This window comes from Panthera tigris, chromosome A1, assembly GCF_018350195.1.
Source record: "Panthera tigris isolate Pti1 chromosome A1, P.tigris_Pti1_mat1.1, whole genome shotgun sequence".
NCBI lineage: Eukaryota > Metazoa > Chordata > Mammalia > Carnivora > Felidae > Panthera > Panthera tigris.
Window position 1 is genome coordinate 70,402,079 of NC_056660.1, and position 14,803 is coordinate 70,416,881.

Here is a 14,803-nt window from a genome sequence, read left to right on the forward strand (position 1 = left end):
CGAGCCCGGGCAGCGCGCCCCGTCGGAAGGGCGTGCGCCCGCAGGGCCGGGACACGCAGAGTCCGCGTCCCCCGCCGCCCGCGCTTCCCGAGGACGGAGGTCGGCGGGCGGCGCGCAAGGGCACCTGGACGCGGACACTGGCGGCCCCGGAGGCCCCTCGCGCGCCCTCGGGAGGCGCGCCGTCCCTTCCCCGCGGGGCGCAGCCTGGGCCAGGGGAGCCCAGTGGGCCGGGGCTGCGGGCCCCGCTCGTCCGCCCGCCCGCCACGGGCTGCCCGGAGCCCGCGAGCCTGTCGCGCAGCCCCGCTGTAATGGTGGCAGATCAAAGGCTGCCCCGTGTCCCCGCGGAGCCCGGGACAATCCCGCGCCTTTGTGCGCTGTTGCTAGGAGCCGGAGAAACTAAGGGAAAGTGTCAGGAGCATGTTAATCAGACTCGTTACAGTGTAACAATAACGTCTCTCTCGGGTCTCCCAGGCCCCCAGCACCCCTGGCGCACCCCGCACGCAGGCCGGACACCTGCGCGGGGCCCTCGCGCCTGCCCTGGGGACCGGCCGGCCCCTGTGTCCCTCCAGCCCCGAAGTCCGCGGCTGAGCCGGGCGCGAGGACTAGTCCTAGGGGTCCTGCAAGCGCCTGGCACGTCTCCTGGGCCCGGATCCCCCTTGACCAGAGCCCCTCGCCCTTAGTCTATCAGGCTCAAATCCGATCCAAGGCCAGAGGGACCTGCGGAGAATCGGGTCCTCCTGCTTTTCAGTCATTGAGTTGAATTTCCCAAGTTTGATTCAAACACGGTATAGAATCAAAAGGAAAATGAGCATTACATTTAGGTTGCTTTTTGGTTGAATTTCTTCAAAAGACTCTAAAACCAACTTTGCTGATTTCCCTCTCAAACCCATAGAGGGTACTGTAAGAGATAATCCCGAATTTAACAAAACAAAACAAAACAAAACAAAACCTTTCCTGAAAGTACAGATTTCTCTGAACTTTTTTGAGAGAATCACTTCATTCGTTTATTCATTCAACAAACATCTGTTGAGCCTGACTGGGTGCCAAACAGCCAGCTAGTATGAAAGTCCTAGGACTGGTTCCGGATGCACTTTTCTTTCAAAATTAAAACGCTCTTGTGTGAAGTCAAAGGAAGAGCAAAGGCGTAAAATAATGTCAAATGCCAAAACAGAAAGTGCCATTGACTACAGTACTGATAGAAACAAGAGAGGTGCGGATTAAGAATTTAAAACATCTGAAAAACTACACACCCTATGCTTGGAAAACCAGCCACTTTTTTCACCTGTTCCATCTCCTCCCCTCCTCTTTCAGTTTTTAGGAGCTCAGCCAGGCTGCGGTCCCGAAGCCTGGAGTCCTGCCTAACGTCTGAGGAGTGAAGTCACTTTGTAAACAGCCTGTCAGACTTGCTGAGGGAACACTCAATCTTGTCCCATTCTCCCCTTGCTGTCCATGCCCAGGGAATTGGAAGGCTGTGCTCACACTTAGGACAGAATCTGGCCAACTGGAGGTGCCTTCCTCTGGTATCTGCTCTTGTGCAGGAACCAAGGAAGTTCCCTTGGTTTAACTGCTGAACCCTAAGTCAAAGACAAAGCTTTCTATTTATCAGAAAGGGTAGAAAACTCACTCTCAAATCACCTGTGCCTATTGACCGAGGGGGAATCCTGTAACTATGTTAGACTTCTCCATTGGTCAAAATCAATTTCTCACACTGTGTGTGTAACATGTAAGCATATAGAAAACTGGTCCCAGAGATTAGTCTAAGCCCTGGAAGGAAATTTCAAGATTCCCTTCATTACATATTATAAGAGAATTGATATACTGAAAACTCCATCTTGTGAAAAACAAGGGAGACCAAACATCAACTATATTGTGATGTTAAAATATCTAGCTAAAGGGGGAGAAATTCAGTGACAAGAAACTGGATTTTTTGGACTACATAATGCCACATAACTGGTTTGGCTGGGTTCTGTTTTGTTTTTAAACAATGAATAAATTGCCTTAGTTATTCAGACACAATGAAAGAATCAAGAGAAAATGAACGTTCCATTTCAGATAGTTTTGTGGTGGAGAGTTTCTTCAGAAGACTATATACTCTAGGCATCTGGCTTAATTTTTTTTTTTGTTTGTTTTTTTTTGTTTTTTTTTGTTAATGGGCTCTTTTGAGTTCCGTGGAAGGAAGAACATAAAAACCAACATGAATTTCTGGCTTAGAGTCTCTGGAAAAACTGTGTTAATAACCTGAATTCCCAGATGCAGAGAGGAGCACATCCATTGCCTCAAGCGGATTTCTCGGGACTGGAATTCATGCAGCAACTTCCGGGGAGCTCTAGGATGCTTCTCCGGTCTGGCTTGAGGGAGCTCCTGCCACCAGGAGCCCCACGGGCACTTCAACACCAGTGACACATCACCTGTGTCCAGGGGCCCTGGCCATGTGCGTCAGGATACCACTGGCTGTAGCTCCTGACTTTGCAAAGTCTTTGCCTAAGCTGCAACCCCTCCCACTCCCCCACACCCACCCAACTCCTCACCATTCTTCAAGACACACCCAGAAGGTCTGTGAACTCTCCCCAACTCCCCACACACAACTTGCTGACGTGTCCCCCACGCTGAGTCCTTTCAATGCATTGCATCAGATTTCTGTTGTAGTACTTATGCATGTGTGTCCCCCAGAGTGTGGATGCCCTGAATACTGGACATTCCATGCATCTCCGCATCCCTCTCCTGCTCATCTGTCACCCCCAGCAAGAGTTCGCTAAAAGTGTGTTTATTCGGATTACGGACTGAGTCTTTCCTCCTTCCAATGTTTAGGTTCAAATCCTGCCTTTCCGATCACCAGGCTGTATTACATTCAGACAAGTCATTTATTCTGAGCCATCAGTTTCTTCGACTATAATAATAGCACCTAATTCAAAGAGCTGCTATGAGGAGGCTGTGAGCATAGAAATGCACCACCAAAGTCCCCCTTCCAGCGTCACTCATTCGGTGGGCCAGGGCTGGGGGGTCAGCAGACAGCCTCCAGCTGCCAGTTCCTCCTTCAACATCTGCCTCAGCTGCAGACTGCTGCCTTGCCCATGGTCTCAACCTTCTCAAGGCAGCCTGCATCCGGTGAATTTTATGTTGTGTATATATTAGCATGACTAAATAATCTTTAAAAATGAATGAATGTCAAGTAAATAAAAAAACAAACAAACATAGTACTTTTAAAAAAGCTCTAAAAAATAAAAATAAAAAATAAAAAAGCTCTAGCATCATGCTTGATGCAAAGCAGGCGTTCAGGAAAGGTCAAATACTCTCCATCCCAGTGCTGAAACTGTGCTGTAGTCCAGGATGGAAGTCCCCCTGCAGCAAAACTGGCTGGAAAGTGAATTTCTATTAAGTGAACGCCATTTTCTCAATTACGTGTGTTGGTAGGTGAAGGATAGGTCCTCCCAGGAGAACCTACTGGTGGGACCAATCCCTGGACATTTCTGGGTATGGCAGCAACTCCAATAGCCATGTGCATTCCAGGGGAGCTTTGTGGCTTTTGTTGTTGTTGTTCATAATCTGCTAGTCCATTCCTGAACTATGGAAATCTCTCACGACAGCGCTGTTCTGACTACAAATTCACGTTCTCATTCTGTCCAACCAACCTAATTTTGTAGAGGACCCTGAAGCTTGCTCAGGGGAGGATTATGCAGTACCGATTCCTGGCTGAAGAGGGCTCCATTCACATAGAAAAACTACAGTGTGAGTGTGCCTCTTGGAGTTGGGCAAATATTGGCCCTTTTAGTGGACTTGCTCAAGGTCACACAGCTGGCAAAACTAGGACTACAACTAATGTCTCGACATTAAACCACTAAACCACATGGCTGCACACCCAAGAAGTCCTCAGATTTCTGCTTTTACATTAAATTCCCCACTAAGGAAGCTGCAAGTTTTCTGAAACAATGAGAAAATAGCTGAAACCTCTTTTTCAATAACTGCCTCCTTCAGATGCAGTGCCTGACCTGGCAAAGATCTTTGAACTCATCACAACTGAAACAGCTGGTCATCAAACGCAGTCAGGAAGCTCCACCACCAGGCAAACACTAGCTCAAAGTGGGCCTTCCTGGCTCATCTCCTAGACTGAATATTTGCATCACTGCCCACTGAGGACTGACTGGTCTAAGTGGCTGGAGAATGTCTGGACTAGTGTAAAGAAAGGAGTCCCAGGGGCACCTGGGTGGCTCAGTCGGTTGGGCGACTGACTTCGAATCAGGTCATGATCTCACGGTCCATGAGTTCGAGCCCCGCATCGGGCTCTGTGCTGACAGCTCAGAGCCTGGAGCCTGTTTCGGATTCTGTGTCTCCCTCTCTCTCTGACCTTCCCCCATTCATGCTCTGTCTCTCTCTGTCTCTAAAATGAATAAACGTTAAAAAAATTAAAAAAAAAAATGAAAGAAAGAAAGGAGTCCCAGTGGAGGGATGAAGGAGCAGGGTGTAGACCTCAAGACTCACCAAGCTGTGTTAGCCTGGGTCCCCCCTTGGCTCTGGCCTCACTGCTTTGGCCCCTCCTCCATGGCCTTCATTCTGTCTCATCTTTCTTATCTAGTCTTTGTGTCCACTGTGGTTCTGCTTCCACGTCCCTCTTCATTAGTTTTACCTTCCTTCCCCCGCTGGCAATTCCAAAAGCAAAATCAAGAAAATGAGGTAAAAAAAAAATTTTTTTTTCCTAATTCTGTGTCCATATTTTGGAAGTAAATCTGGCGTCGTAAGTTGTGAGCTGCTTGCATGATGCTCCATAGTCCTTCATTTACTGTGAACTTGGCACAGGAAGTTTATTAGCCCATTTTACTGCAGAGAGCCCAAGTGCAGAGGACAGCTAATATTGTACTTTGGGAATCAAAGTAGAAATGCCAGTGAGGCTGCTAATTATTCAGTAAATTAAATATTGCTGCCAAAACTGCTATTCCTGATTTCCTGCATTTGATCGTGCTGTCTTACTGCAAAGGCAACATTCAGATTCTATTTAAACGACAAAGATAAGGGTCCTGCAAATTGGTTACTGGTTCCTTATGTTTTAGTAGAAATTATTTGAGTGTGCGGCCTGAAATTCATGATACTTACAAGTAATGAAGTCCAAGGGTATAAAATTTGATTTCCATCCTGTTTTTAATCTTATTCCTTTGGGGGTGGAGGGGTGAAGGGGACGTTATCGGAAAGGTAGCAATAAGTGATTATGATTATTTATAAAAACAGATATTTGCAAATTATGGTAAACATTCCATTTTAGATAACTAAGGATGTGACACCCCCCCCACCGAAATCATCTTTTACAACTCTGCTTTGTAAAAACCTTCTTAAAAAACAATTAGTCTTTGTGTTCACCTAAGGAATTTTAAATTGTGAGATATATTTATGAGAATATTTAAGGTAAATATTTCCAAAATAAGCAAATGAAGGGACCATGAATTTGCACGCACTGCCTCTGAAAATGAGCACATTTTTAAAATGGTTTGTTCAAACGGGGCCATTGGCCTTTTTCCTTCCTTCTCAAAGAGCATATGTGTTAGATTAGTACTCAGAAAAGAGTGTGTTTTCATAGCCTCCAGTGCTGCATTTATAAAAATCATGATGATTTTAGAACTGCACCTTCATTTTTTGAATTTTCAAAAACTTGTCCCTTTTTACTCTTTTATTTTCTTTCAACAAAACAAAGACCGAAGAACCCTTTAAGAAATTTTATACATTCCCACAGAGTCCCAGTTTGTTGACCTTCAGGCCACAGAGTAAAACCTTTCTTTTAAGTCAAGCATTCCCCATTGGGAAGCGCTCCAGCTTTTTCTTTTTATGAGGAATTTTAACTGCTGGACTTAATTTAATTATTGTATTTTGTACATACTCCCAGAAGCCCCAGGGCATGAGCTTTACTTTTTTCAAAACTTTCAAATGAATCTTTAGAAATGCACATCTCTGATGGTAATGTTACTTCTTTCACTTGTATTTCTAATCTAAATACCAAACTTGGATCTGTTTCTTGACTTATTCATGGAGAGGTTTCAGCTTGGCATTTCTTTGCCACAGATACACTTGTGAGACGACAAGCAAGGATGTGGTTATTTGAGCCCTTAGTGTGGGTGCCTAGGTTTTATAACAACAAAATAAAAACCATCTCCAGTTGAATTATGTTTTAAAACATAAGTATGTTTTTAAAATCTGATGGCTCTGGAAACATAGTCTCCAATAAGGACAGTTCCTACGTGGATATTGCCTTGACATCAGTAGCATGCTGGCCCCGTGGCTGCGGCTGCCCCCATCTGCCTTTTAGTGTCTACGAGATCTCCCCCAACATCAGCTGCTCCTCCCTGATCCCAGCAGAGGTTCACGTGCGAACACACACTCACGCACAGGGACTTGTCAACTCAAGCTAACAGCAAAGATTCAATATCTTCATTTCTTCTCTACTTTATCCATAAACATTTCATTGGATCCCCCTTGATTTCCAAACCAAAAACTTGAACCACATCTTGACTCTCAAAGGTGAAAGAAAAAAAAAAAAATATATATATATATATATATATATTTTTTGTAATTGCCTGAAAACTCATTTATGACTGTGTAAGTGTAGGACAAACATAAATTTTCCAGATTCATAAGATATGCCCAAAATACCTCATGGGGTTGGGGTTGGGTCAGTTATGAAGTAAGTTTCATTGTAGGAATGCTGAGATCTTTGAATTTGGAAAGATGTTTTGTTTTCATTTTTAAATGTTTATTTTTGAGAGAGAGGGAGAGAGAACGAGTAGGGGAGGGGCAGAGAGCAAGGGAGACAGGATCTGAAGTGGGCTCTATGCTGACAGGAGAAAGCCTGACGTGGGGCTCAAACTCACAAACCGTGAGATCATGACCTCAGCAGAAGTCAGACAGACGCTTAACTGACTGAGACACCCAGGTGCCCCTGGGTGCCCCTGGAAAGATGTTTTTTAAGCAGAATTCTCTGTGAAGTGAATCTGATTTTCTTATTGACTTTGATTGAAAATTTAAAATTATAGAAATCACAGCCTTTAGGTGCCGGAGAAGGACTTGAGAGATCATCTAGGCCAATTGTTCTCAGCCTGGCTGCACATTAGAATTACCTGGTAGGTTTTTAATAAATACCTATGTCTGGCCCCCACCGAGACTCATTAAATCAGACTGTAGTCTGACCTGTCATTTTGCAGATTAAAAAGAAAAATAGCCAAGCAAAACCCTGAAAGATTAACTGTGGCTTTTACATTAAGGGTCTAAGTCTAATTATGCCGTAACATAGTTTGGGAACTCCTAGCCAGGCTAAACTTCAGAAGCAAATTTACTTATAAGTAAATAACAAGTAAGTTTCCATAATTCTGTTTGGGGCCACATTAATTATAAAATAGTTGACTGATTCCTCCCATGTGACATACTTTCTAACATTATACACATTCACATCCCTGGCTGATTCACAGAAGAGGTTGGTATAATCATAGTCTTAAAATGTCTTACACTTAATTTTTAAAATAAGGTACATTTACATGGATGGCTGCCCTCCTGTACATTTTACTTAAAAGTTTGTCCTCTTCATACAGGGGTGCCTGGCTGGCTGGCTCGGTTTGATTAGGTGTAAATCTCTTGATTTCAGCCCAAGGCATTATCCCAGGATTTGTGGGATCGAGCCCCGAGTGGGGCTTTCCCTTGACACCACAGACCTTGCTTGGGAGTCTCTCTCTCTGCCCCTCCCCGGCTTGCACAAGTGTGTTCACTCTCTCTCTCAAAATAAATAAATAAACATTTTAAAAAAAGTTTGAGGGGTGCATAGGTGGCTCAGTCAGTTAAGCATCTGACTCTTGGTTTGGGCTCAGGTCATGATCTCACGGTTTGTGAATTCAAGCCTCTGTGCTGATGGTGAGGAGCCTGCTTGGGATTCTGCTCACTCTCTCTCTGACCCTCCCCCTGCTCTCATTCACTCTCTCAAATAAAAATAAACTTTAAATAAATAAATAATTTTTTAAAAGTTTGACTTCACCATTGGCAGTGTCATACTTCATGACTAACATTCTGCAATTTTTTTTGACATTTAAAACTTACAGGCAAAAAGCAGTATTTGTGTCATCTGAAGACCTCAAACACCTAAATTTTACATTGTACAGTTTTTACAGAAATGGGGTCAGGGATGTCAAGTAATAGCTCATCTGAGTGAGTCCCACAGCCCCCCTGGAAAGGCAGGAGTGAGCTTAGCTGTCACCCCTGATACCCCAAGAGAGCCGAAGAGACCATGCTGAGCAAGGGCTCCTTACAGGGAGAAGCCTCAGCTGGCCGGAGGGCTCCACAGGCCTGTGAGCCATCTTTGTAAACACTTGTCATCACCCAGCCTCCCCCAGGAACATCACCTCCCTCACCTTCCTCACTTCCCTAACCTGCCTCTTTTCCCACTTTTCCCGTGAGGGATGGCATCAGGATTGGCAACCTCAAAGGTCACAAAGGGAAGAAGTCCTGGTCCTCTTCGAAGGCAAGGACCTCCTGGGACAGATCCAAGAGGCTTTGATCTCAGTTCTTTGCCTTGGGCTAAAAGACCTCTGGTTGGCCACTCCTCTAGGATCCTAATAAGGCCAGGACCTGGGATCACAGATGCAAACCTTTTTTTTTTTTTTTTTTTTTTTTTTTTTAACCAAAGGGAGTGCTGACAGTGATTCAGGCTATAGAGTCCCTAGGAGAGGGTAGGTTTGCGTATGGCAGACAGAACAGTTCATTGATTCACTCCTCCAGCAGGCATTTATTGAGCTTCTATTACGTGCCTGTGGTGATGTCACTGTGTTCATGAAGGCTAAGAGGGTAATCCTAGAGTTGGCCCTAAGTCCTCTGTGGTCCAGGAGTTCTGTCAGGAGTGAAAGCAGGGTGGGCAGTTGAGATCTTTCTTCTTCTGGTTCCCTCCACCCCCATTCTGTTCTAATTACTCTTTATTATCCCTTATAACAAACCCACAGATGAAGCAAGAACCTAGCTCCAGATCTGAGACAAAAAAAAAAAAAAAAGAGAAAAAATAGGAAGAGATAGGAAGAAACCTACAAATACCTTACAGGTAAATTCTCACACAGCCGAGAAAACGAATGTTAAAAAAAGATTAAAAATTTTTCATGGCAAGGAAGAACTGCTGAAAACAATATGTTTTTGCCTATCAATCAATCAATCATTTTCTGTTCAGGTAACCTCCGGGGCCAGCACCCCCATGGCCAGTGTCTGTGTGACCAGATGCAGTCCTCTTGGAAAATATTGGGCAGCATGTCCCAACAAACTTATCGTCACTTTCTTGCAGCTTTTTAATCTAGATCTGGGAATTTATCCTCAGGAAATTTTGTGATCCTAAATGTGGAAAAAGCCTCATTCACAAAGACTACTTAATTCATGGTGGTATTATTTAGATTATTGAGGTGTGCTTAAGTAAATGATGGGACATTTATTTGATGGAATATTAGGCAGCCCCAAAAGCTGGTGTTTCTAAGGAAAATAAGAAAGTGCTTTTAATATAAAGTTAAGTTCAAAAACAGATACCAAGCTTCATATGCAGAGTCTGGAAATGGATGGCATGGTTCTACTGCTTATTATCTACTGCTGGTACTCACCTCCCTATGCCTCAGTTTTAATTTCTGTGAAATGGGAGTAAAAATAGTAGCTACCTCATAATTTGACAGGAAGCTTAAATGAGATAAGACATAGAAAGAACAGTACCCAACACAGAGTAAGCCCTCAACAGATGTTAGCTGCTATTATTATTACAGTGTGATTCCAAATATATTAAAAAGCAATCAGAAGTAAATACAGCAAAATGTTAGCAATTACTGTGTTTAAATGATGAGATTCTTCATTTTACATTTTTATATTTTCAAATTTTTCATTAAATACATATCAAATTTTGGGGGAACCTGGCTGCCTCAGTCAGTGGAGCATGCAACTCTTGATCTCGGGGTTGTGAGTTCGGGCCCCACATCAGGTGGAGAGATTACTTAAAAATAAAATCTTAGGGGCACCTGGGTGGCTCCGTCGGTAAAGCATCTGACTCTTGATTTTGGGCTGGGTCATGATATCACGGTTCATGGGATCGAGTCTCGCTGTCAGAGCAGAGCCTGCTTGGGATTTTCTCTCTCCCTCTTTCTCTGTCCCTCCCCTACTCACGCGTGCGTGTGTGTGTGTGTGTGTGTGTGTGTGCATGCACACGCACAGACTGGCTCTCATAAATAAAACATTAAAAAGTATGTGAAATAAAATCTTAAAAATAAATACATATCGATTTTTTAAAAACTAAGTTTGGAGCTAATTACAAATAAGTCTATTGAAACACTGCTTTCGATCATTATATGGTCACACCCAGAAGACCCTGAAAAGAGAGGCCCCAGCAAGTAGTTTCCACATCATCTGAAACATCCTGCTGCCAAGACTGGCATGGGCTTCCAGGGGGACAGTGGGCTCAGCTGTATTCGGGAGTGGAAAACACCCAGGATTTGCAAGAAATCTGGCCCCCACTCCCTGTGGGTTCTTGGGAAGACCCTTTTCCTTCTCTATAAGGAAGGATCTCTGATGCACTTAATAGCCTCAGAGAATGGGAAAAGCAGTTTGAGGGAATTTTTGAGATACTGCCTTGGGGGTAAAAGAAGGGACTCTGGAAACTGTAATGGTCCACGCCAGTTCTCCTTCCAGGGTGGAGCCCAACTGCACTGTTTCCACACCTTGACCAGGTGTGAAGGGCGGTTTAGGTGGCTCCCTGACCATTTGTGGAATCATTCCTGCTTCCAGGCAGCACGCTACAGGCCGGCCTTCAAAGAAATACCAGAAGCCAAGTATCCTGTCTGTCATCACTTAATAATGCTTGAAGCTTTTCCTATAACAAAAGGGGCAGAAACAACCCTACCTCGCATCGTGGGAGCCCGATAATTCTTCCACCAGCTCTACCTACACTAGAAGGGCTTTCTCTTAACTGTAAGTATTAGATCTGACTAATCGGGACGACCACTGCCTTTGGTAAGTAAAATCGGAATAAAGTGACTGTTTGCAACTTTACTTGGTCACACACGACAATAAGGAGGGACTCGATAGGTTGCAATGATATGTAACTTCCTGTTGTTTTTGGTAAAATAGACAAATGTGTCCCATTTCAAGAAAGTCAACATCATTTTTCTACACATTCTCTTGCGAGGTAGGAATCAAACCACAGAGACAGAAGGGCTGTCTACTTGTTCGTTCCTGGCATCCAGCATGGTGCTTGCCCTTAATACATTTTTGTTGAGTGAATCAATGAATCAGTTAATGAAGTAGGAAACAAAGGAAAGATGGTCTCCTCTCTATTGTGTTAGATGCTGGGGATATGAAGATGTGTAACTCGGGTCCCTCCCCTGGGCAGCTCACCCTGGAGGTGGAGCCAGACCCACAAATAGAGAAAGACTCAAACACCATGTGACTGATTCCTACAGTCATCTTACTGATCGTCCGTACTCATGTCTTAGTTCCTCCTGAAGTTCCTCCTGTTTCAGGTGCTTATACTCAGTAACACATAATCCCTTACTTTACAACTTCCCAATCTAGTCTGGAAAACCAGCATGAAGCACAGAAAGCACGATACCACATGGAAAGCAAAACAGGAATATGTACACTGCAGAGAGGCAACACCCTGTAATTTAATCACATAGACTCTGGCATTGGACTGCTTGAATTCACAAAGCTGTGTGACCTTGGACAAGATGCTGAGCCTCTCTGGGCTTTAATCATTCCATTTGTAAAATGAGGATAATACGGAGACCTATCTTATAGGCCTTTGATGAGGAATAATTGAGTTAATATCTGTAAAACACTTAGGAAAGTGCCAAGCTCATACTTCGTACCATTATAAACATATGCGAAATAAATCTTTCCTGTCTTCTTTGAATTTTAGACTCTCATTAAGAACTCTCTGACTTTCTCTGTGCATGCCTGAATATTCTCCCCAGATAAGATGCATGACCAAATGCAACTCCAAAGCTGTGGGCTCAGGTTAATACGGAAGGAGAGGTGAGATTCCTATCTGTGTATGGAAAATAATGAGCATTTGACAGAATGAAAAAAATCCTCAAAGCCAGGATACCTAAACCAGGATTGCAAATCCATTCTAAACAACCACTATGCCCTCCTCCCTGGTCGAGGGAGGACAGACGTCGCTAATCAACCTCAGTATCCTTTCCCACTGAGTCTAGATTCAGGCTCTACATTATTTTCCAAACAGGGCCCCAGGCATTGACTATTAACCAGGGCCTATTGTATCTCTGGCCTAAAACTTATCTTAAGGTTAGCCTCGGGGTTAGTTTCCCCCTGGGAAGACGGGACAGCCTTCCCTTCCAGGCACCCTGCTGCGGAGCCACAGTGGAACTGCCTGCTCCCAGGACTGAAGGCCAGCTCCTGAAATGCCCTGCCAGACCCCACTCCTGAGAGAACACTAATGGAGCTGGTCCTACTCTGCCCTCCCTTGTGTGTCCACGGCCCTCTGTGACCTCAGCTAAGCAAGTTACTTAACTTCTCTGAGTCTCAGAATCTGATTCTTCCTGGGGCGCCTGGGTGGCTCAGTCGGTTGAGCGTCCGACTTCAGCTCAGGTCACGATCTCACGGTTCGTGAGTTCGAGCCTCGAGTCAGGCTCTGGGCTGATGGCTCAGAGCCTGGAGCCTGCTTCCGATTCTGTGTCTCCCTCTCTCTCTGCCCCTCCCCCATTCATGCTCTGTCTCTGTCTCAAAAATAAATAAACATTAAAAAAAAAAAAAAAAAAAAGAATCTGATTCTTCCTGGGAAAATGGGATCTCTCTCTCTCTCTCTCTCTCTCTCTCTCTCTCTCTCTCTGCTGGAGTAACAGAGCAGACTCCCAGTAAATGGCACATGCCATATTGCTAAGCCCAGCTCTGTCTTCCCACCAGCCCGTCACGGTGCCTTCATGACTTCATCCCCAGGTCCCAGCATAATATAAAACAGGGCTGGGATGCTCCTGTTTAAGCCACTGTTACCTCCCCCTCCCCCTAACACAAGACTAACTGTCTGTGAACTCAAGGTCACATAGGCTCCAACACTGGGGAAGAGGTGAAGACCAGTTTGGGGGATGGACAGTGAAGGGATTCCCCAAGGTGCATGCAAGGACTCCATCACAGACCCTATTAGGGAACAATGGAGGGGGCACTTTGCTCCCATAAGCGGAGAGGTGTCTTCTCCTGGTGGGGACCAGGGGTGAGACCAGGTGGATGGCATCCCACCTGTCCACCTTCTCCAGCTCCTCTTAATGAGGGGCTGACTTACCCAAGACTTTCCATTTCTGGAGCCACTCTCATTACCTCCTTCCACTGGACCTTGGTATGGAAGACTCAATTACCGCTTCCTGTCCCTTCCTCAAATGGGAGGGTTGTGCCCTGTAAAGCTTAGCCATGGCCTTCTCCCTCTGCCTGCCTCTCCCCTCCACCTCCTCTCTCTGACTCTTTGCCTGCTCTTACCAAGTATGTGAGTGATATCCCCCCACCCTCACAGAGAGGAGCAGGTCCTGCTGTCCTTCTAGAGAAAGCAGCCTGGCACTCTTTAGCCCCCGCTTCTGCTCAAGAACAGCAAATTAGTCAAGGACTGGCATTTCTGGGTCATCTGTGGGACAGCATGTGACCTTCCTCTCCTCCCTGTGTCCACTACTTCCTGGGCCAGGCCTGCGATTCAACTCCTCCAAATCCAGGGCCCTTCATGTAAAGGCCCTGTCAACATTATAGACTTCTCTTCTGAGAGTTTTACAAGTTAACTGGGAAAATGAAATGAGCCCGGGCGGAAAGTTGCCTTACAAGGGAGCAAATCTGGGCAGAGAGCGGACTGGGCGGTAGCAGTCTCACAGAGTCCGCATTGAACCATCAGCCAATTTAATGTCTGCATTAAAAACGGATTTGTGTGGAATGTAGTGCTTCTTTTAATTGCTCCAAATAAATATCCTGGGTAATTTTAAGAAAGACTGCCGCAGTAGCTTCCTGAGCAGCAGCACGAGCCATATATTACCAGCAAGTGCTTTGGGGCATTGTTTGCTGAGAAAGGCGTTACATAAATTGAAACTCCTTTTGCTCAGAGCCGAGTCCCGAAAGTTCATGCAGTGAGAAACATTTCTCACCGTGCACAAACTGTGAATTGTATATAAAATTAAATTTTCTGATTAAAATCTGCATTGTTGGACCTCCCGCTGACTGCCACCATTTTGCTGAAATAAGATACTATTTGTGGTAATGGCAGCGCGGGAAACCTGTTATCATTGATTGTAAACTGGCCTCACTCCTACGGCTTAAAAAATCTGGAGAGCTTTATTGTGCAAACATTGCATTTTCCGTACAAATATTACCGAGCAAAGCTTTACCACCGATTCATCAGCTGGGGTGCACGCAGATTACAATCCGACCCATCAGCCCTAAATCTGCTGCACACCCAAGGCTGCAGGTAGGGTTCTGCGAGGTGCAGGATGCTGGCAGGAAAACGAGACAAGCATACACAACCATCTGCTGTTTTTTAATTTAAAAAATATTTTGCTTCACAAGGGCATTATTACTTGAGAGACTAAGGAAGATAAAAGGAAAAGCTGAGGCCTCAGAAGAGTTCAGATTCAACAGCCTGCCCCACACCCCAACCCGTGCCCCAGGGAGCCGCCTAGCACCGCCCCATCCCCTCTCCCCAGACTGCCAACCTCCAAGCCCCCCCACCCCCGGGCCTGAGAATCAGCCTTAGGAAAGTCAGCTACGACTCCTCCCAGCAATGTTGACGGAAGACTCCAAGCTAACAACTCCGTCTGACAAATGCAGAATCTGAAACCAA

At 45.2% G+C, this 14,803-nt stretch overlaps 1 protein-coding gene across 2 annotated transcripts in view; it reads left to right on the forward strand.

The window, feature by feature from the left end:
• Positions 1-11,721, forward strand: part of CLYBL (citramalyl-CoA lyase) — a 260,363-nt gene extending 248,642 nt beyond the window's left edge. Inside the window, exons 9-10 of one of the 2 annotated variants that reach the window (XR_006215108.1) lie at positions 10,762-10,944; positions 11,548-11,714. The gene's annotated coding sequence lies outside the window, so the exon portion shown is untranslated. Of the gene's footprint in view, positions 1-10,761 lie in introns of both variants that reach the window. The other variant, XM_042979687.1, reaches the window with a different exon arrangement.
• The last annotated feature ends 3,082 nt before the right edge of the window (positions 11,722-14,803 follow it).